This window comes from Tachypleus tridentatus, chromosome 6, assembly GCF_004210375.1.
Source record: "Tachypleus tridentatus isolate NWPU-2018 chromosome 6, ASM421037v1, whole genome shotgun sequence".
Taxonomy (NCBI): domain Eukaryota; kingdom Metazoa; phylum Arthropoda; class Merostomata; order Xiphosura; family Limulidae; genus Tachypleus; species Tachypleus tridentatus.
Window position 1 is genome coordinate 24,530,064 of NC_134830.1, and position 24,936 is coordinate 24,554,999.

Below are 24,936 nucleotides of genomic sequence, written 5' to 3' on the forward strand. Positions count from 1 at the left end.
TGGACAATGTACCTAAAATGATGCCGTCGTTCAGAGTTGTAACGATGGCACGACAGTAAAATCTGAGTTTCTGTGATTGGAGTGTCAAAAAGGTCACACATTGGTGGACCAGTCCCGAATAAAAGAAAACTGGTTTAAAAACTGTGATCAATTTGTAGTCTAGCCAGAACAATTTCCTCCTTCAGATGCTTACTGAAACAAGACGGTCAAAATGTTCTATTATTACAGAATGATTGACATGGAAAACACAGACCCAATTCAGCCAGCTGTACCTAGATACAAAGGCCCAAAGGAAGAACAATAGACCATCTATTCTCAAAGAGCATAGCTCATTGAGGAAAGAATACACAATCCCAGGTGGCATGTTGTGATAAGGATCAAAGTTCAGAAGCATACTAGAAAAAAAGTTGCAAACAATGGAGGTTTGTAGTACTCTGTAAGGAAAGCTCCCTTGCAGAGCCAAGGCCACACATGATGAATGGGACGTAGCATCCTCAAGGCTGATGTCCAAGCAAACCACAATCGATTTTGAAGAGAGAACATCAATCCACTCCACAAGAGATGAAAGGAAGGGCACAGGGGATGTTCAGTGCCCTTGTACATTTGACCTGTAGCTGCTAAATGTGAAGAATAAAAGTATATTATATTAATAGAAAAGCCCCAAAAACTTTGTTTCAAGGACCACAGGCTTGTTTGTTTTGATTTTTTTGTGTAAAGCTACACCAGGGCTATCTGCACAAGACAAATCTAACTTAACAGTGAAGACTAGATGGAAGGCAGCTAGTCATCACCACCCACTGCTAACTCTTGGGCTACTCATTTGCCAACGAATAGTGGGATTGACCACCACCTTATAACATCCCATGGCTGAAAGAATGAGCATGTTTGATGTGACGGGAATTCGAGTCCACGACCGTTAGGATAAAAGTAGCAAATTGGTAGCAAAAGTGCATGCAAGTGGTGTTAGAGAAAGAAATGGAAAAACCATTTGCCGTGATCCACTTCAACAAGCAATTGAGGGTTGTCTGAAGATGTCGCTCAAAAAATCTCATGTTTGACGACTGACATGAGATGTGTAAATCGTCGACATAAAGTCCATTTACAACAGTTGTAAGAAGTTGTGTAGCGATAGCGTCAATCTTGATAACTTAAAGTGTGACGTACAAAATACAGCCCCGATGGACTCCAAGATACTATGGAAAAAGAACAGTAACGTGTTTAATACACTCAGATTTGGAATCGCCTGTCCAGTGAAATATTCCAAATAAATATGATTAAATGGCTATGCAATCCATAGGAGTGAAGGTCCTGGAAAATGTACCTTCACACAGTGTCATAAGCCTTCTTAATGTCAAACAACACAGAAACATAATGTTCCTTCTTAAGAAAGGCATGGCCTAGCGCGTTAAGGCGTGCGCTTCGTAATCTGAAGGTCGCGGGTTCGCGCCAAACATGCTCGCCCTCCCAGCCGTGGGGGCGTTATAATGTGACGGTCAATCCCACTATTCGTTAGTAAAAGAGTAGCCCAAGAGTTGGCGGTGGGTGGTGATGACTAGCTGCCTTCCCTCTAGTCTTACACTGCTAAATTAGGGACGGCTAGCACAGATAGCCCTCGAGTAGCTTTGTGCGAAATTCCAAAAACCAAACCAATCTTAAGAAAGGCTTCTTCAATCGACGTTTCAGGTTAAATCAGGTGGTCCAAGGTGGACAGCTGTTGAAAAACTCTCACTGGGTAGGCGAGAAGATGAGCATTAACCACCCTATCTAGCACCTTACAGAGACAAATAGTCAAAGTAGTTGTACGATAATTAGAAGAAATATTGAGATCCATTACAAGCTAAGAGAAAGGAAAAATAATAGTTGGTATCAAGCATAAAGAAAAACATTATCCTACCAGATTTGGTTAAAAACAACGAAAAAAATAGCAAGAGAGAGAGATGGTGCAGCATCTCATTGTAAGAATTATCAGGTCTGACTGATGTACGGCCAGAGTAATGAAGAGCAAGTTTGAGTTCTGGTAGTGTAAAGATGTGTAGAGACGATCGACCCAAACGGAAAGAGGCGACCACTCTGCTCACGACTTGATGGCCAAGTATGCGAGAGAAGAAACAAAAGTGCTGGATGCATGAGAAAATTCTCAAGATGAATATTGGCAATGTTCTACACATCAGAAACTTCCTGATCATTAGATAAGATGGAAGGAGGATAGGAAGCATATCTCTCATTGACCCCCAGAATCTAATTCCATGTGATTTTGGATCTGATTGTAGAAAAGATGCTCGGTGTGCTCTTAATCCAAGATCCCTTTTGGCTTTGATGCCTGACCTGCTGAGTGTGGTAACAGGCCTCTTGATAAATGATGCAGCTAGAAAGGGATAGCATCAGAAAGTATCCGAGACCTATTTTTGAGTCTTCCATGCCTCCTGGCTGGTAGGAATCAACCATAAATGTGGATATTGCTGAAAACGTATCAAGGTCTTAGTAAAGTGAACAGTGATCTGGACAATACAGTCACTCACTGCCAGCATGCAGTTGATTATTGACGGTAGGATGAAGTTCTGAGAAAGTGGTGAAAGAGGGCCAGTTAGCCTGGTTAAAATCCAGTTGACACACGTAGACATAAGGTCTCTGCCACCATAACAAGCACACGTCACAAAACTACGAGAAGATGCCTTCAAATGACCAAATCACTGGCACTGGAAACATCAGAGGGTTGGGAATATATGGCTGTACCTTACAATTCAGATAACCTGCCTTGACAGTGGTAAATGGACATGGCAATATAAACATCCAAACAAGAACAATGGAAGGCAGCATAATTCCTTCTTTATGAGTGGAGATACATCACACTGCAGAAACACCTTTGTTGGAGAAACCAGCAAGAATTTCCAACTTGGGGATGTTTTTCAAATTCTTCTCAACAATAACTCCTAATGAAGAATACAAAGTAACATAGGAAGTAAACTTAATGGGTATATCCCCAATGGCCTTTGAATTCAGGGTATACGTTTCCCCAAGACGTAGCTTTTTGACTGGTTTTGGAGAGCCAGTAAATCCCTCTAATCTCTTCTGAATAAAAAGGGTGACATCTGCTCTAAAGGTTTGCCTGAAAAAAAATGTGGTATGATAAAACAATGTACAGGTGCACAATAGTGTGGAGCCTTCTGTTCAGAATCTTTGAGACATGATATTTTACCAGTTATCTATTTTTATGGGTTTTTTTGGAGAATTTGGGGGTCCATAAGGAAACGAGAAAGCTTTAGTTTCCATCAATCCCATCCACCGTGGAATCCTATGAGGAGATACACTACAATACCAAATAAGCATAGTGCAGCAATACCAAGGTTTCATGAGCATTATAACAAAACACCAGCATTGGACACAACGTCCATAACACCTGCTAATAACGTCAAACATTGATACTCAGTTGACCCTAGCCTAACAGGGCCACCCATTTGACCCTGGGAGCTCCACAAGACCACCCATCTACAAGAAATTAAGGCCAAAGTGGTATGTTATGGTTGGACCCCTCAACCACTGGGATCCTCTCTTCTCCATTATGAGTTGCTAGAAGAGGTAAGCTAATAAGACACAATCTGAGAGGGAAAAGAGTGGGGTAGTTCAAGTTTCATCCTGGCTTTAGCATTTTGAGTTTAGCTCAGTTTCCAGAGAACAGCTTAAAAATTAAGCTGATACAGGCAAAAAAAAAGAAAAAAGGAATGGATGTGTAAAGTGCAATTTTTCTTGAGATGCAATCTCTAGAAAAAAGATAAACAGATACAGCTATGTACAATAGTATCCTCATTTGGACTTACAAAGGGATTAAGAGGCTGATCATGAAAAAACAAGTTGTAACATCAACATACTGGTTAAGGCACGTGGACCATGATATACATACCCATCAACCAGAATGGTAAGTAAACAGTGTCATATATCAAGCAACTGGGATTGTGAAGTAGAAGCAAGCTTTTGGTTGAAACCAAACTCTCAAGACAACTGTAAAAGAGGAAAAAAACAACAACAAACAAAACATGGCATTATAGGGTCATGTCATCTCTCAACTCCACCATAAGAACCAGGTGATAACTACTACCTGTATTACAAGCAAAATCATAACTCACTTAACTATAAATGCAGGAAAAGACATCCTGCATCTGGTATTAGGAGGAGGACAACAGAGCATTTGCCTAACTGTAGGAACAGTGTGCATATGTCCTATTGTCTTTATTACAAGACAGACAGTCTCCCAAATTCCACCACAAGACCAAACAAAGAAAATGAGAGTTACATCGTGTTTAAGTTAAAAATATCATATATAAAATAAGGGAGATTGAATCCATTTCTGTTTCTATTAATGGCTATAAAGAGAAAAGGTTTTTAGTGGAAATTTGTTATGATCATGTTATGATAATTGATTAAGTTAGTGAGAAATTAAAATTTTAGCTGTTAATAAAATTATATTTATGGGTGATTTAAATTCAAACACATAGATTGAAAATGCTAGAGTCAAATCACGAAGAAAGGTTCTTGGAAACTTCTCAGGATAGCTCTCTGATAGATATATATTGAGTAGTATGACAGGAGAAGATAAAAAAATTAGATATATATATATATATATATTGAATGGTATGAGAGAAAACCAAAAAATTAGATATATATATATATTGAGTGGTATGACAGAAAACCAAAAAAATTAAATATATATATTGAGTGGTATGACAGGAGATCAAAATATTAGAACATCAAGAAGGACGTATGAGAAATGGTTGTTTCAAAAATGTAAAAATTATGAGTAAGGATTTCTTTAAAAACATTAAGAGTAAACAAAATGTCAAGATAGGGGTAGAACCCTTGACAGATGATGAAGGAAGACAAGTATTTGATTATGGTGAGATTGCTGGGTTGGTAATTTTGGTTTGTTTTTTTTTTTAATTTCCCAAGTTTTTCTTAACCAAATCAAAATTAATGCAGTCACCTTGTTTATTATTGTTTCCATTTAACAACTATTTAAGATGTGGAATAATGCTTAAAACTTGGTTTGAAAACAAATTTTATCACTTCCCCTGAAAAGAGGATTGGAAGCGAGTTAATGAAACTCCTCTTTTCAGGGGAAGTGATTAAAATTGTCTCAATCATTATAGACAATTGTGGGAAAAGTTTGGGAAGTGCTGTTAAAACATGTTGGCAAAGTCACTTAACAAATTTCAGAATTTTATTGAATAGCCAACATGGTGTAGATTTAGGTATCTGGATTTAAGAAAAAAGCATTTGACAATGTGCAACATAAAATGCTTGTAAAAAAACAACCGTCTCTATAGGTGTGGGGAATAAGTTAGAAAATTGAATGTAAAAGCAGATTTATTGAAGGAAGCAGTGTTGTTGTTTTTTTTAATACAAATGGAGTTCATTCTACCTGGATTAATGTCACAAGTGGGATACCTCAGACCTGTATTAATGTCACAAGTGGGATACCTCAGAGTTCATTCTACCTGTATTAATGTCACAAGTGGGATACCTCAGACCTGTATTAATGTCACAAGTGGGATACCTCAGAGTTCATTCTACCTGTATTAATGTCACAAGTGGGATACCTCAGAGTTCATTCTACCTGGATTAATGTCACAAGTGGGATACCTCAGAGCTCAGTTTTACAATTTTTACTCTTGATTAATATGAATGACACAGATGAAGGAATGATAAATGAACTATTTAAATTTCTTGATGATATTAAGGTCTTTGGCATTGCACACTGTGAAGAGAATGCTACCGATTTACAAAAGGATTTAGACTATTTAGTGTGTAAGGAAAATATATGGCAGATGGGTTTTGATAATTTGGATGGAAATAATTGTGTCATGAAAGGGTGTTAGTGTAATAGTCATAATCAGTCTCTAAAACCATCCAAGCAGTGTGCTGTTGCCAGTGGTAGGGCAAATAGGATTTTAGGTTGTATCTACAAAATATTGAATGCAAGTCTAAAGAGGTTATAACTTCATCGTATAGGTCACACTGAATTGTTGGAAAGTGTTCAGAGTAGGGTTACTAGAATGGTGCCTCAGACCGAGTGGTTGTCACACAAGAAGAAATCTCAACTTACTTTCTCTGAAAGTTTAGGAGGATATAACTGAGGTGCTTTAAATTGATAGTAAAGCCACTCCTAGCCCTTCTTTAACACTTTATCACTATTAACTAGCCTGTGACCCTATATTAAAAAAAACCTGTCATCAAAATCGTCTAAAATTAACTATGCTTCAGTTATGCTCATCATATCAAAGTCTTCCATTCCTACCAGTGCTCTAAATTCATCTGTTTTATTTCTTATACTTGTAGCATTACAATAATAAGAATTAAGCCTATCCTTATAACTATTTCTATACCTTTTCCTGTTACACATTTCTCTGCATTTTATTCTTTTTGCATTTACTTTTTTAAAGGCCCTCATCACTATTTAATACCAGTTTTAAAAATTCCCTTACAGCTACATTAATAGCCTTAGCAAACAAGTCAGTTCCTTACCCTATTTTAAATATAAACCATCCACTGAACTGATCCCACAAATCCAACTATCCTTTCATACTAACCTAAGCCTAGCATTCAGCCCTAGACCACGGAGAATACAATTTGGATGATTGTCCTGTTTATGTCATATGCACTTGTACTGCTGTCAAAAGACTGTTTAAGTTAAAATGGTAAATAGTTTTAAAGAACTTGAAATTAGTGGTAGTTTCTAGTTTAATAACAGATATATATTTTGGTAAGTGAAATAAGATTACAACATAACAAATTTACTGACAACAGTGAAAAATGTAGCACTTACAAAGTTTACTGGATCTTTTTTTACAACGTGATAATACATGTTTGTTGCTGGAGGCGAATCACCAAAGCTTAAAGAAATACCAATGTATATTTGTACTTTTATATTCAAGTCAAGCATTTTTACTATATGCAACAGAAAGAAGTATTCTAATTGATATCACAAATTGTGATTTACTTTAATAAGAAAACCAAAGTCTGATCTCAACAAAGGTGTTCATTTACATCTATTTTAATTGCTCTATTCTATCTTTTATACAGAATTAGTTTTAATACTTTGATTCAGACCTTAAGTCTTTATTTATATATCCACACGTTTGTAAGATCATTCATAAATTAGTTAAGTTTGCAACTGCTTGGTCACAAGCTTGTAGAATAGTACTGTTGGACATTCTTACACAATTGTTTTTAAATTAATTTCTGTTAGCATCAGTTTTTGTATTTCACATTGTGAACAAAATAAATATTTTACTATATGCAGCCAATTAAAAAATTACATTAACAAAATCACAGAACAAATTACTGGAAAGTTTTTATTATTATTTCTATATAAATATATATAAAACAGTTTTATCAAGTGATTTCACAGCATTCTCTTTAACAGTCAAACTGGGTTTCAAATGCTTCTTTACTTATCTGCAAAACAAAACATAACGAGTTATGAGTATATCTTAAATCTTACAAAATATTAATATTTTCAACATACATCCACACATACTTAACATCAATACATCTAGACTTTACACACATTCAACACTGAAAATGTTTATTAATAACCTACAAAAACAGCATACAAACTGCGTGTTGTTATATAAAGTAGTAAATCATCTTAAGATTGTATTGTCCTTTAAAACATGACAAACTTACATGCTAAGGAAACACTGTTAAACATTTCTTGCAGCCTTTAAATTGAAAACGAAACAAAAGTAGGATCTCTCAAACTACGAAATTACACTTTCAGTCATTATGTATCATATGCATAATTAATGTGGCAGGAATAAAGAAATACATAACATAAATTGTTTTAACACCATAATTTACTCAGGAATTATAAAAACTGATACACATGCTGATATGGGCTTTAATAATTTAAGAAATTGGTGACCTCAGCAATAAGTTAGCACAATTGTACTTTTGGAGATTGCTAGATAATACTTCCACTTTATACTCAACTTAAAGACTATAACAAATGTTTAGCAGTGTTTCCTCAGAATACAAATTTGCCTAGTTTTAAGGATTGATGTTATTTTAAGTTTCAAAAACCATCAGTGTAAATTCAATTCTTATAACTTAATAGTTTGAACAGATTTATTTACAAGAGAACAGTATATACTGTGTTCTTTAGTTGCATTAATATTAACTATATTCATTATTTTAAAGTATAAAAACAGTCTCATGTCAAAATGAGTAACGTTTCCACTATGGAAATCGTCCTTCGTTAAACAAACTATGTTTCAGATTTTCAGTCATCAAAAGAAAGTGGACTCTTTAAACTGATTCATTATTCAGGTTATAAATTTCATTAAATTCTACAGGTACATAGTATGTAAAAGGAAGTTACACGATCTTGTCACAGTATACATATCCTCAAGTTCATTAAGTGTATGAACAATGTTAATTGAACTTTTGATACTAGAAGCTTTTCATTTGTTTAAAGTATACTACCACAAATATTATAATTAGTGGAGCTAACTTCAGTGTTAAACAATGCTTCTTAAACATACAGTAAATAATAGGTCTATTTTTAAAATGGTGTTAAAATAGACTAGAATAAAAAGTAAAATACAATTAAGCTATTTTGTTACTTAAAAGATTACAACAGGTACCTGAACATAAGTTTGAGTGTTTTATACAAGATTTACTGAAACTTTGTGAAAACTATAATATGAAAAACTTTTAGATGAAGAATTAAACTTATAAGTCACATCCAGATATCGTTGTAGGATGTAAGAGTATTTGTGCTATAAGTGTGATTACTGAATTGTCAAAATCATCATCAATACCTATTCAGGTTCTTTGCATAGAGAAAGATATAGATAGTACTGTAAGGCTGGATTGTAATGAGCTAACACCTGCTATTCAAGGATATTAGTAATGACAAATGGTGAAAATTACATCAAATGCAAAAGTTTTTTGTTTTTATTCAACACATAAGACCTGTACTTTCCTTCTATCTGTTATATGTACAATGGATTCCAAGTAAACACTATATTTTAAAAACTTGTGCTGAAGGAGAAAGCTCATTAAATGTGACAACCTAAAGGAGAGGCTTAACTAGAAAGATAACACTTATGGAACAGTGCATCCAACTCTTTGCCTATATTAAAACATAAAAGGAAGACGACGAAATAATCCAGTGTTTCAAAAAAATGTCACATTTTACAAAAACAAAACAGCATTTTCTGTAAATTCCATTGCAAATATTCAGACTTATTAACCTTTTCATGTAAAATCAAAATTATAAAATAGTTTACTACAGAATTAATTATGAGATTAAAAATCAATCATACTAAGTTTTGAACAAAATATGAAAACGGCAAAGATTTTTCCATATATGGATAAAATTATACCACTGCAGTTTCATTCACATAATGAACTTCTTCTTGTAAAAGAAACCTATTGAAAGGAAAGGAATGCTCCACATGCATCAGAAAATCCAAACTCTGCTATCCTTACTCTTCTACCTGCATCTCTTCAATTTGTGTTTTCACCTTATTTTGGTGCAAACAAATTGTTTGATGTAATTTCATTTCCATATAAATCTAATGTTAATCCCACTAATTATTAACTAATTAACTTATGTTGAAGGCAACTAAGAAATCCTCTCTGTTTAATATCAGTATAAATCACTTAATGCTTGCATTCATTTCAAAGAACTAAATAGGACTTCAAAACAATTTCAAATGTGATCTAATTTTAGAAGCTATTACATAAACACTTTCAATTTCCCACTGGCTTTCATCTCAACAAAAATTACCACGTGTTTGGTGTTTCTACAAGAACTTAAAAAATAAATAACTTTTTCCATTTTATTAGTCATGTCCAATAAAGTCACTTTCCTTAATAACAAAATTATACTAACACTGAGCCACAGAGAAAACAGTGAACTATTAGGTACAACAGCTGAATCAACAGCTCAACTAACTAACACTGAGCCACAGAGAAAACAGTGAACTATTAGGTACAACAGCTGAATCAACAGCTCAACTAACTAACACTGAGCCACAGAGAAAACAGTGAACTATTAGGTACAACAGCTGAATCAACAGCTCAACTAACTAACACTGAGCCACAGAGAAAACAGTGAACTATTAGGTACAACAGCTGAATCAACAGCTCAACTAACTAACACTGAGCCACAGAGAAAACAGTGAACTATTAGGTACAACAGCTGAATCAACAGCTCAACTAACTAACACTGAGCCACAGAGAAAACAGTGAACTATTAGGTACAACAGCTGAATCAACAGCTCAACTAACTAACACTGAGCCACAGAGAAACAGTGAACTATTAGGTACAACAGCTGAATCAACAGCTCAACTAACTAACACTGAGCCACAGAGAAAACAGTGAACTATTAGGTACAACAGCTGAATCAACAGCTCAACTAACTAACACTGTGCCACAGAGAAAACAGTGAACTATTAGGTACAACAGCTGAATCAACAGCTCAACTAACTAACACTGAGCCACAGAGAAAACAGTGAACTATTAGGTACAACAGCTGAATCAACAGCTCAACTAACTAACACTGAGCCACAGAGAAAACAGTGAACTATTAGGTACAACAGCTGAATCAACAGCTCAACTAACTAACACTGAGCCACAGAGAAAACAGTGAACTATTAGGTACAACAGCTGAATCAACAGCTCAACTAACTAACACTGAGCCACAGAGAAAACAGTGAACTATTAGGTACAACAGCTGAATCAACAGCTCAACTAACTAACACTGAGCCACAGAGAAAACAGTGAACTATTAGGTACAACAGCTGAATCAACAGCTCAACTAACTAACACTGAGCCACAGAGAAAACAGTGAACTATTAGGTACAACAGCTGAATCAACAGCTCAACTAACTAACACTGAGCCACAGAGAAAACAGTGAACTATTAGGTACAACAGCTGAATCAACAGCTCAACTAACTAACACTGAGCCACAGAGAAAACAGTGAACTATTAGGTACAACAGCTGAATCAACAGCTCAAATAACTAACACTGAGCCACAGAGAAAACAGTGAACTATTAGGTACAACAGCTGAATCAACAGCTCAACTAACTAACACTGAGCCACAGAGAAAACAGTGAAGTATTAGGTACAACAGCTGAATCAACAGCTCAACTAACTAACACTGAGCCACAGAGAAAACAGTGAACTATTAGGTACAACAGCTGAATCAACAGCTCAACTAACTAACACTGAGCCACAGAGAAAACAGTGAACTATTAGGTACAACAGCTGAATCAACAGCTCAACTAACTAACACTGAGCCACAGAGAAAACAGTGAACTATTAGGTACAACAGCTGAATCAACTGCTCAACTAACTAACACTGAGCCACAGAGAAAACAGTGAACTATTAGGTACAACAGCTGAATCAACAGCTCAACTAACTAACACTGAGCCACAGAGAAAACAGTGAACTATTAGGTACAACAGCTGAATCAACAGCTCAACTAACTAACACTGAGCCACAGAGAAAACAGTGAACTATTAGGTACAACAGCTGAATCAACAGCTCAACTAACTAACACTGAGCCACAGAGAAAACAGTGAACTATTAGGTACAACAGCTGAATCAACAGCTCAACTAACTAACACTGAGCCACAGAGAAAACAGTGAACTATTAGGTACAACAGCTCAACTAACTAACACTGAGCCACAGAGAAAACAGTGAACTATTAGGTACAACAGCTGAATCAACAGCTCAACTAACTAACACTGAGCCACAGAGAAAACAGTGAACTATTAGGTACAACAGCTGAATCAACAGCTCAACTAACTAACACTGAGCCACAGAGAAAACAGTGAACTATTAGGTACAACAGCTGAATCAACAGATCAACTAACTAACACTGTGCCACAGAGAAAACAGTGAACTATTAGGTACAACAGCTGAATCAACAGCTCAACTAACTAACACTGAGCCACAGAGAAAACAGTGAACTATTAGGTACAACAACTGAATCAACAGCTCAACTAACTAACACTGAGCCACAGAGAAAACAGTGAACTATTAGGTACAACAACTGAATCAACAGATCAACTAACTAACACTGAGCCACAGAGAAAACAGTGAACTATTAGGTACAACAACTGAATCAACAGCTCAACTAACTAACACTGAGCCACAGAGAAAACAGTGAACTATTAGGTACAACAGCTGAATCAACAGCTCAACTAACTAACACTGAGCCACAGAGAAAACAGTGAACTATTAGGTACAACAACTGAATCAACAGCTCAACTAACTAACACTGAGCCACAGAGAAAACAGTGAACTATTAGGTACAACAGCTGAATCAACAGCTCAACTAACTAACACTGAGCCACAGAGAAAACAGTGAACTATTGGGTACAACAACTGAATCAACAGCTCAACTAACTAACACTGAGCCACAGAGAAAACAGTGAACTATTAGGTACAACAACTGAATCAACAGCTCAACTAACTAACACTGAGCCAGAGAAAACAGTGAACTATTAGGTACAACAACTGAATCAACAGCTCAACTAACTAACACTGAGCCACAGAGAAAACAGTGAACTATTAGGTACAACAGCTGAATCAACAGCTCAACTAACTAACACTGAGCCACAGAGAAAACAGTGAACTATTAGGTACAACAACTGAATCAACAGATCAACTAACTAACACTGAGCCACAGAGAAAACAGTGAACTATTAGGTACAACAACTGAATCAACAGATCAACTAACTAACACTGAGCCACAGAGAAAACAGTGAACTATTAGGTACAACAACTGAATCAACAGCTCAACTAACTAACACTGAGCCACAGAGAAAACAGTGAACTATTAGGTACAACAGCTGAATCAACAGCTCAACTAACTAACACTGAGCCACAGAGAAAACAGTGAACTATTAGGTACAACAGCTGAATCAACAGATCAACTAACTAACACTGTGCCACAGAGAAAACAGTGAACTATTAGGTACAACAGCTGAATCAACAGATCAACTAACTAACACTGAGCCACAGAGAAAACAGTGAACTATTAGGTACAACAGCTGAATCAACAGCTCAACTAACTAACACTGAGCCACAGAGAAAACAGTGAACTATTAGGTACAACAGCTCAACTAACTAACACTGAGCCACAGAGAAAACAGTGAACTATTAGGTACAACAACTGAATCAACAGCTCAACTAACTAACACTGAGCCACAGAGAAAACAGTGAACTATTAGGTACAACAGCTGAATCAACAGATCAACTAACTAACACTGAGCCACAGAGAAAACAGTGAACTATTAGGTACAACAGCTGAATCAACAGCTCAACTAACTAACACTGAGCCACAGAGAAAACAGTGAACTATTAGGTACAACAACTGAATCAACAGCTCAACTAAACAATGTTTATACATCTCCTCACAACACCTTCAATATGTTGCAGATAATTTCAAACTCATAACTTCCAATTTTGATGCTTTTTAAGAAAAGAAAATGCATTAGCTACAGGACAACAACAAAAAGTCACCAATTCACGGTTTCAACATTTCAATAAATACTATAAAGCTGAAACAGCCAAGATCAAAATTGCCCTGTAGTTATATATTTAGAAGACAAAAAAAAATTAATGATGTTTACACAGGCACAGGAATAAGTTGTTTTTTTTCTTGTTTTCTTTGTAACTTTACTAAAATGTTTAGAAATTTCAACTAAATTTGAAGAGTGATAAAGGACAGAACAAGTGAAACAGGTTAGTGTACCATTTTTAGCCAAACACAGTTTTTATTGTGAATCTTAAACATTGTTCCTGCTTTTAATTTTCTACTTTTTGTGCAAATTGCTTTAACTGATTTTTCAAAACTCTACTCTGACATATAAAAACAAAACAAAAAAAATTGGTTGTCTTTGTCTTAGCTAAGATGATTATTTTACTGTCACATTCATGTTACCCTGTGAAATTATTATTATTGTTATCCATAAATTAACAAGAAGGTATAAATCATAAACTATAAGTTCGAGTATAGAAACTTTGTCACAGAAAATTTCTTGAGCATTACAATAATCAAATAATATATGTTTCTGTAAGAAAACCCTATTTTACTAAATGCCAAATACTTAATATGTTTTGATAGAAATGAAATAGAAACCCTATAACCTTTTGAAAGGTGAACCTTTCTTCTTCAGGAACAAACATTTTGTAGGCTAATTGTAACAAGAAGATCTAAGAAACAATGGCAGGTACACAACACCTTATGTGAGAAAATGTAACTAAAATCATAAATATTTCAGGTATTTACAAAAGCCAGTGTTCAAATTAGGGTTTGAGATCATATTTGAACAGATGTTATTAAGTGCATTTTGAAAACACACAATTTTACATATTTTTCTCTTATCTAATAAAATATGTAGCAAATTAACAATATTTTGAAGGGGAGCCATTTTTCTGTCTACCCTCTGTAAATATTTGCATAATTTTGATTATGAACTCAAATACAATAGGATTATGTATCTACCATCAGCAATAGACAGTGAAACATTTTGAAGCTAACAAAAACACTTGTGTAAGCTTACATGAGAAAGATACCAATAAGATTTAAGTTCTGAAAATAACACACTGTATGCAAGTACAAAAAATGTATATGCACTGAAATATTATTATATCATGTACATAACTATCAACTTATATTACTCTACCTTTCCCTTTTTAACCTTTTTAATCAAGCGAGCATCATGTGCTAGGTCTTCTAATTCATCATTACTCCAACTCCAAGACTTTCTTCTTTTCTGCTTCAAAGCATTTATTTCCTTTTTACCAAATATCTTTTCTTTAGTCTTCATTCTAGGTAACTGTAAATGCAAGGTTCTACTAAGCATCTTTTACAGTAAAAGAATCAAAACTACAACAGCAATTTCATTTCTACTCAAAGTGCATCATTCTCCTAAACACTTGTACACACCATTTCTAATCAACTACAGTGTAAGGGTATATACACAAATTAAAACAAAGAAAACTAGATATTTCAGGAAATCAGAATACAGAGCTTTATATTTTCCCACCACTTTAAACCAATTGACTTCTGACTCACTGTTACAGTCCACATCCAACAGTTGAATGCAAGAGTTAACAACAGTTTGCAGTTTTAATTCTGTCCTACTATGTGCAATTGTAATTCTGCATTATCATAAACATGAATAAATTTAATAGTTTTACAGAATAATATTTTGAAAATACTAACAAACTTTATTTGTTTACAAATCTAATTAAAAACCAAAACTTCTAATTTATACAAGTCACATGACTCAGCACATAATCAGTAAGTACAAAATCACAAGTCACATGACTCAGCACATAATCAGTTAGTACAAAATCATTCCAGATAAAAATGCAGCAAGACAAAAAAAATTTCAAGTGTACATAATCTGGAAACACATTCTTTAAAATGGCAAATTCTGTTGACACATAACAGTACTTCGCATAAAAAAGCCAAATAAGACAACGATGTATTAATGTATAAAGATGTTAAAATGAACAAAAACATTTGGCCCATTTTTTCATTGCTGTTTCAATAACTTTTCATCAAAGAATCCTCTTTCATAATTACATTCTATAGTTTGTAGATGACAATGGTTTAGAGTACAGTTTTGTCACTATACGAAATGCTCTGCTACAAATTTTCAAATGTAGAGGATACTAAAGGTTCATTTCTTCAACACTTGTGAACTTCAGCATATGGGTGATAGAATTAGTTCATGATGAATTCCTGACCATATGACAATATCATTTTTGCACTGGGAGACTTGTGACTGGAGGAAGGATATAATGTTAAATAATACAGAGCCAAAGAACACATACTTACACTGATATATCACCAAATTTACCAAACCATCCATAGATACAGTTAACTTTCTCTATACAAGAAGATGCAGAACATCTGTCGAGCATCAATCATATATTAAAATCTTTCTAAGTGATAAACATTTACTGTAATTTAATATTTCACTCTATATACAAAGAGTTTATTAATTGTAGAAAAATATAAAACAGATAATAAAAATAAATTTCCAAGATGTATAAGATAAAAATTATATAAACCTACTAATACACAACATTTCTGGTCAAAAGTCACTTTCAAAAATGAATGGCACAACTCCAGTGATGAAAACTCAGCCAAATAAGTATATCACCCTTCTATATTTTTTATTTACCACACTAAAACAGAAATGTTATTTACTAAATTAATATCCTTGCTATCATTACTGGTTTAAGGAAAAGACTAAAGATTCACTTTAAAGGAAAGAAAAAGCCAAAGGATATTTTCCCCATTACAACATTTCATGGATTTACTTCATAGATGTTTTAGCTTTTCATTATTTATTGTAAGCATCTAAAATAACTTTAGTTTTTCACACAGCCAGATGACTTACTGTTTGCATCCTTTAATTTTTCAAGCATTATTGGTTACATAACACTTAAAAAACAATAAACCCATACACTCAGAAGAAAACAATCTTGACTAAATAACATTATAAGCATGTACTTTATATCAAGTTAGTTATCAAGTAGCAATGAATGCTACAAAAATTTTCCACGTGGCATATTAACAGTTAATTATGTCAATTATATTAGCACTAAATATTTCTGTTAACACTGTTCACTAACATAATTCTGTAATGACAAATAATTTATTGGTATATTCACTGATCACCAGTAAAAACATTTCAGATTAATTATATCTAATGAAAAATACCTTAGGTGTGAAAACAGGTGTGGCTAAAAAAATTGATACAGCTCGTGACTTTAAAGGAATGAAATCAAAATTGTCAGCAAAACTGATATCTACACTTATAACACTGATAATAATTTTACATGAAGTATTCATTCATTAGTTAACCAAGCTGGACTTTATGTTAAACTTGGGGCATGTTGGTGGGTAAAACAAAATACATGGTTTTACTAATTAGCCCTTTCACAATGGGGCATGGGTCAAAGGCCATATCATTCTCTTTGTTAATTTACATTCAAGATTTTATTAAACTACTATCTTATTAATTTATGTCATTACGTTCAGAATAAATTGTAGATCATAATTCAAACTTGAATGTTATATACGAGTTCATTTCTTAATTTAAAAGTAAACATTTAAATAGATATTTTAGTGAGTCATGTGGTATGTTCAATACAGCACTTTTTAAAATTAGATGTTTGTGATGTCAAAATACTAAGTCTATAGTTTTGGACAAATTTGGAGTTCAAATTACTAATATTGACAAGCTATAATATAAAATAAGAACCTTGTATCTTTTTATTTTGGCTTATGTACTGAAACAAACACAGTGGCCCCATTCACCTCTTTCCACTTTTGGAAATGGTCACTTATATATACTTACTTCAATACATGACATTAATAACAAATCACAAGCTCAGAATGCTCCCCCTAGTGATTTTCTCATCCATTTTAATCTGTGAAAAGCTACCCGTTCTTTAGATATAAGATTTCAAGGAGATGCATTGTGTCTTTAGTCTGCTCAAAGTTTCATATTTTTCTTAGACCTAAATACAGCTTAGTTACTGCATTCAATAAGTTATAGTTGAATTCTATGGCACCATTACAGTTATTTATGATTTTTAGGTTATTCAACTGCATACATATATACACACACACATACATAAACCTTAAAAAAATTGTGTTTGATATTCCCCACGTGCAACATTTTAAAAGGTTTAGCAACAAAATTCAAGGGACACAGCTAGAAGAGATAATACAAAATACTAGTATACTAAAACACAGCCATGACTGGGTCAGTTTTATATTACAAGATATGGTAGCAGAAGTAAATGTGGATCATGTCAGTGTAAGTTATAAAATGTTAGCTAAGCACAAGTGGAAGGTCAATATAATAATAAATATATAACATTATGAGACTTAAACCAAATATTTGTATTTTCATATTATAATATGTAGTCATTCTAGCATAAAAATAAAGTTTTTATATTTATTTCCTAATTCTTTTGTGATTGTTATGAGGTCAGTCAGTAGGTGTAGAGAAAATAAAATATAAAGTCTTACTAAAAACAAACATCTGATATGTATTTAAGAAGATTTAGAGATTAATATCTGAGATCTTTGGGACTAAGAATAGTTTTTATTCATAACATGAAATCACTTCTCACTTGGACATCACTTCTCACTCAGACCAGAAACTAAACAGACTTGATATTTTCACAAACAAATCTAAGTTAAAATATTCCATTACAAAAAATTGATTTTTTGTGCAAACAAAATTGTAATCTTTTCTAAATATCTGCCAGATTTTGTGTAGTTACACATACTGTATCAAAAGTTATACAGTAAGTAACTAACATGTGCAAATGGATATATATGAACTCCTATATTACACCAAGCCGGTTGCAAAACGGTTAATGAATGAATATTTGCTGTAAATTTCTTATCAATGTTATAAAAGTGCTACCAGTTTAACCACAAATTTTGATTCATTCCTCAATCCTTTTTTTGGCAACACTTTTTTTTTTCACAATCTAAGGTGTTTTTTATTAGAAATCATTCTATTTTGTCAATGCACACCAACTAAGAAAGTGACACTCAACACTAACCAATATTAGCTTTAGGATCACAGCCTTATTATTTGGAACAGAATTTTATTTTATGGTACCAAACAGATTCTTTAAAAGATATGGTGGTTTTTCTGTATAAAACAGTGTTAATAACTTCCTTTATAGTAACACCATGAAAACTCAGCTAACAGTATCCTGTCATCATCTGCACACTCTTGCTTCAACTGTATCAAGCATCATTACTTATGTTAATTTCTTAAGCTAATATCATGTGGTGCTAATGTTCTTTAATTAGGAAAACTTCATAAAATTTAGCAAATTTGTGCTTAAAAGTTGGTAATGAATAATAATTTGTACGATTGTTCTGAAAACTTGAGCTGGTAACTGATAATCTAGTTTGCTTGGCCTAACCAATACTTTTGTGTATGCCTGTGTTTTCACCCAATGTTTTACTGCTCCAAATCAGCCGTTTCTAACTCAAATGACAAAAAAATCTAAATATGGTCTACTTTTATTCTTAAATGAAGTTTTAGCATAAATTTCAGATGAATAGCTCATGTGACTTTTTGCATAGGTGTGCACAAATATTTTGGTCAAAATTTAGTGATTTTTGTTGAATAACTTTACACAAGTTGCATATATTCAGATCATATCTGATACCTAATAGTAGGTTGTAAAGATATATGAAAAAAATCTGTGAAAGTTAAGGTTTTTATATCTAATAACATTTCTGTACTATCAGTGCAAAGGAGGAAAAAGGGAAGTATTCAATCAATGTCGGAGATTTATATCTCGTGTATTTCTTAATAACTGCCTTAAAATTTGGTATGTAAAATAAGGATCCAGGAAGAACATGCAATAAGTCTGAATTACAAAAAGTGAAAATTGCTAAACTATCAATTCTGTTTTATAGCACACACTGTGTCCTGCAGGTTGTTGATGCATGAAACACTATCTTGTGTCTTAAAGTTAAATTTTAACAGAAATGAAATAATGTAAATCATAAATCATATAAATTTGGTTGACTTTCGTGAACATTACAAGGATTTTGCACACGAAAACCAGATTTTATGAAGAAGTATATTTAATGCTTTAACAGGCAGTTCTGAAAGTTAAATAATCACTACATATTTATAACAACTGATGTACTTTTCAAGCAGAAATCCTGGATCAATATGTTTACCGTTTCTGAAACAGGAAGAATGAATACATAGCTACAATTTAATATTTATCTGGGGCCAATGGAGATTCCACATTTATCACTGACAATCACTCTACATACAGTTCACCTTATACCATACAGAACAAACTTTAAATACTTATTTCACTATATAAGTTGTTGTAGAAAACAATTCATCAAAGTATTTATTTATAACATCACTGTGGTAAGAAAGATAATGAAAACCCAAGAACCCAAGAGCTTTCAAAAGGTAGACCCTTCCTTCTTCAGAGAGAAAATGTAGTAAGCACATATATGCATCACATTCCTCGACAAATGATGACTGCTTATAATACCCTATTCCATCAAAACTTCATTTGATAACTGTTGTAAATAACTTTACTAGTGGATTTCCAATCCACAGCCTACTATAGGAATACATTTGTGTCGGGGCCTAGTCAGACTCGACATGACCCACAATGTACACTTTTATTTTTTGAGTTAAATTGTGCAGTACTGTAGTAATCTTGTTATATATTGGTGTATAATGGGCTGAATTTATAATTATAATAAAACTTCTGCATTTTTTTGATAGATTGTTTGTACAGGAATTGGCTTAATTTGTATATTAAGGAAAAATGTAATTTTGTTAATTCTTGACTCTTCAAAATATATCCTCTATAATACATGTATACTTATGCTGTTCACATTGTATACTAACCCTAATAAAAGTTGTTATGCAAGACTTTTTTTTTCAAATTTCAATCCAGAGTTTATTATAATGGTAATGTTATGCTGGGTTCCAGTTGAGCCCCAGGTGTTCCACAATGTGACTTTTCAAAGGTGTGCTGAGGAGAATTAAATAGTCTTTCTGTACCATATATTAAGAAACAAGTATAACTGCAAGATAGATACATTAAAATACTATTAATTGCACTATGTAACACAGATTTTGTTCATGGATAGTATGTTATTTCTTAATTGCTTATGCTGTAAAAGTACAGAAAATAACCATTATTCCCTTCAAACTTTGCTTTTGTGACCCAGATAATGAAAATTAGAAATTAATCTATTTTCTATGTGAAAACGGGCAAATTTGCACATTTTCATTTACATAAGGTCTGAATAAAATAAAGTATGAATCAGATTTACATGTATTTAAAATACATTATGCAAAAATGAACAAAAATGTTTGGAAGTGAGCAGTTTTTCGAGATTTGCGACTGTAATGTAAATCACTTTCATGTATCAGTCCCCAAATATAGTCTCCCATCATGTTTTCGTTATATGCTCCCAGGTCACAAAAGTAAAGTGTGAAGAGAAAAATAAGTCTTTTCCATTTACTTTAGGGACAAGCAGTTGGAAAATGACACTTTCTGCTCAGGAACAAGAAAAAGTAAAAATTTTATTACATAGTGTTATTTAACTAGCTATTTTCCATATCTGAACTGACAGTTTACCAATTTTTTCTATAAAGTTTTGAGTAAGTTCAAGGTTAGCATATTTTTGCATCTATTAGATGACAGCCTCAGTAAATACACAAAAAAAAATCCTATGAACAGCCTATGTACACACAGAGAAGAAAATATTCTGTAAATGGACAGACTATGTACACATAGAAAAGAAAATATTCTGTAAATGTACAGACTATGTACACACAGAGAAAAAAATATTCTGTAAATGTACAGACTATGTACACATAGAAAAGAAAATATTCTGTAAATGTACAGACTATGTACACACAGAGAAAAAAATATTCTGTAAATGTACAGACTATGTACACAAAGAAAAGAAAATATTCTGTAAATGTACAGGCTATGTACACACAGAAAAGAAAATATTCTGTAAATGTACAGACTATGTACACATAGAAAAGAAAATATTCTGTAAATGTACAGACTATGTACACACAGAGAAAAAAATATTCTGTAAATGTACAGACTATGTACACAAAGAAAAGAAAATATTCTGTAAATGTACAGGCTATGTACACACAGAAAAGAAAATATTCTGTAAATGTACAGACTATGTACACATAGAAAAGGAATCTAAATAATATGATTAATGCTTATGCAGAATTATTCGTAGACTTTTCTTCATGTTAAAATACTTTTATTTGTGAGTTTTTGGCCTTTTTACCAGCCTTCAACATGCAATATACTTTGAAAATTGAAATTAAATCTTCAAAGTTCTAATTATGTATTATATTTTAACAATATTAAATGCAGAAACTTTATACGTGATAAAACAAACACTAAATGTTAGTCATAAAAAAAATCCAACAATTTTATTGAAGTTGGCAATGCTCTATATCAGGGGTCACCAAACTATGACCTGCAGGCCAGAAACGGCCCTCAAGGTCATTTTGTCTGGCCCACCAGCAATTAGCCACTTGGAAATAAAAAGTGGCATTTCATCAAATGTCCGACTATCATAACAAAATAAATCACACCGATGGTCGCTTTAAGCTGGCAAACACAAGACGTTATGATAAAAAGAAACAAGGCTGTCACGCAGATATTTAACCAATAGGAAAATTCTTCTTTCGTCCTTGCTGCCCATTTATTCATGTCGAGGCACTTATCTATGAAAGCATTAGAATTTCAAAAACAAGTACAGACTTAACCCTCGTCCTATCGACTCGTCTTGTAAATACAGCGGCCTAGGGTTACCGCTTCAGCAAGCTCATTTCTATTAGTAGTAGGGTTAGGCGCTTTTCTTAACTCATTCTTAGGTAAGTGTCGTGGCAAACGTACATTTCAATATATTTTGTTTGTGCGTTCTTGGACCAGTACAAAACTTTTCTCACAGCGTTCTGTGTTTTTCATTTTCAGATCCTGTTTTTTTTTCACCCATCATTATGGCTGCTTTTAAAAGAAGAAAAGTGGACTCTGAGTGTCGTGCTTTCAATGATGAATGGGAAGAAAAGTACTTCTTTGTGGAAACAAAAAAACAGAAAGCTACTTGTGTGATATGCACCGAAAGTGTTGCCATTTTGAAAGAATAAAATCTTCAGTGTCACTATGAAACAAAACATCTATCAACATATTTGGAATTTTCAGGAAAGTTCCATTCTGAGAAATTTGAATCCATGAAACGTGTTTTTGAATCTCAAAAGAATTTCTTCATGAGAAAGTTTGCTGAAAATGAATCTGTCACTCATACAAGTTACAAAATAGTGCATAGGATGGCAGAGCGAGGAAAACCTTTTACTGAGGGCAACTTCATCAAAAAGTGTATGATGAAGGCAGCAAATGAGCTGTGTTCTGAAAAAGCCAATTTCTTTGAAAGTATCAGCCTTTCAGCAACTTCAGTTGTAAGGAGAACAGAAGAACTTGGAGAGAACATCGCATTACAGATATACCAAAAAGCTAAAAACTTCCTATGGTATTCTCTGGCACTGGATAAGTCCACTGATCTCTCAAGTACGTCACAACTTCTCGTGTTCATTCGTGGAGTTAATTTGGACTTTCAGATCACGAAAGAGTTGGCATCAGTTTGCAGCATGCACGGAAGAACAACTGGAGAAGACATTTTCATGGAAGTGCATAAAACTTTGCAAGACTATAGCCTTCAGTGGAATCAGCCTAGAGGTGTAACAGTTGATAGAGGAAAAATCATGGCTGGAGTAAAGACGGGTCTGGTGGGGCAGATTGAGAAACAGTTGGAAGATCTTCAATTCCCAAGCGCTCTGTTCATACACTGCATCATACATCAACAAGCGCTCTGTGGAAAAGACTCAGATATTTATTGCGTACTAAAACCAGTCATTTCTGCAGTGAACTACATTCGGGGTCATGCACTCAATCATTGCTAGTTCAAGGCATTTCTTGAAGCAATTGATTTGGATTTCTGTGACTTGCCTTATCACACAGCAGTGAGGTGACTCAGCTGCAGTAAAGTCTTGTCTCGTTTTTATAAGCTGAGAAGAGAAATAGATATATTTCTTATCAAGAAATATAGAGCTGATCCACTTCTGTCGGATCCAACCTGGTTGTCAAAGTTATCATTTTTGGTTGACATCACATCCCACATGAATGAATTGAACTTGAAACTTCAGGGGAAGAATAACCTTGTCTGTGATCTCTATAGAATCATTAAAGGATTTTGGAGAAAGCTGTCATTGTTTGAAGCACATTTGGAAGGAGGAAACCTCTCTCATTTTCAGTATTTCAATAAGTTTCATGCTGGAATCACAGAAGATGTCAACCTGGATTTCAGAAAAAAAATTACTGGTGATTTAAATAAGCATTTTTAGAGAGATTTTCGGATCTCGACAGAATCGAAAGTGACATTCTCCTTTTTCAGAATCCTGTTGATTGTGTCATTGATGACGTGCCAGTGGAACTTCAGCTGGAGGTCACTGATTTGCAAGGAAATGACTTGTTGAAAGCAAAACACAGAGAGGGACAACTTATTGAATTTTACAGCCGCATACCTGAAGATGATTTTCCAAAGCTGAAGCAGTTCACATCTGGTATGGCATTAGTGTTCGAAACAACTTATGTCTGTGGACAAGCATTTTCAAAAATGAAGTATGTGAAGTCGGTACATCGATCAAGGTTGACTGATGAACATCTGAAAGCAATTCTAATGATTGGATACAGCAATTCAAAACTGAACATTGAAGATATTTTGAAAGCCAAATGCCAATTTCATAAATCTCACTAACTTTTTTGTGGCTTAGTGAAATTCAGATATGTACTCACTATGTGTGATGTGACAACTGTTTTTCTGATGTCACCTTCTTTGATAACCTTTTGGTAAATAAAAATGTTGGTTGTATTTCTGTTTGTTTTTTATTACATGTGTGTATTGCATGCTACTCCCACATGGCTAATGTGGCATCCTAAACTTAGTGTTAAGTCTTATACAGAGAGCTTTCGTTCTAGCTTATGAGTATTGAACATAATGATCATGTGGCCTGCACTTCTCATTCCCCAAGTAATCTGGCCCCCTGTGAAAAAAGTTTGGCAACACCTGCTCTAGATGTTAGTTCAATTCCATCTGTATTCATCCCTGTGCATAGAACAGATTCCTTAATTCATATATATATAGAAAAAGTCACTAGCAGTGTCATCTAATAGCAGTGACTTGATCTGGTTTGTTTTGAATTTCACACAAAGCTAAATGAGGGTTATCAGTACTAGCCATCCCTAATTTAGCAGTGACAGACTAGAAGGAAGGCA

At 33.8% G+C, this 24,936-nt stretch overlaps 1 protein-coding gene across 1 annotated transcript in view; it reads right to left on the minus strand.

The window, feature by feature from the left end:
• Positions 1 to 6,807: 6,807 nt before the first annotated feature.
• Positions 6,808 to 24,936, minus strand: part of LOC143252108 (ATP-dependent RNA helicase DDX55) — a 103,450-nt gene continuing 85,321 nt past the window's right edge. Inside the window, exons 16-17 of the mRNA XM_076503756.1 lie at positions 14,709 to 14,861; positions 6,808 to 7,449 (exon numbers count right to left, since the gene is read on the minus strand). The gene's annotated coding sequence lies outside the window, so the exon portion shown is untranslated. The remainder of the gene's footprint in view (positions 7,450 to 14,708; positions 14,862 to 24,936) is intronic.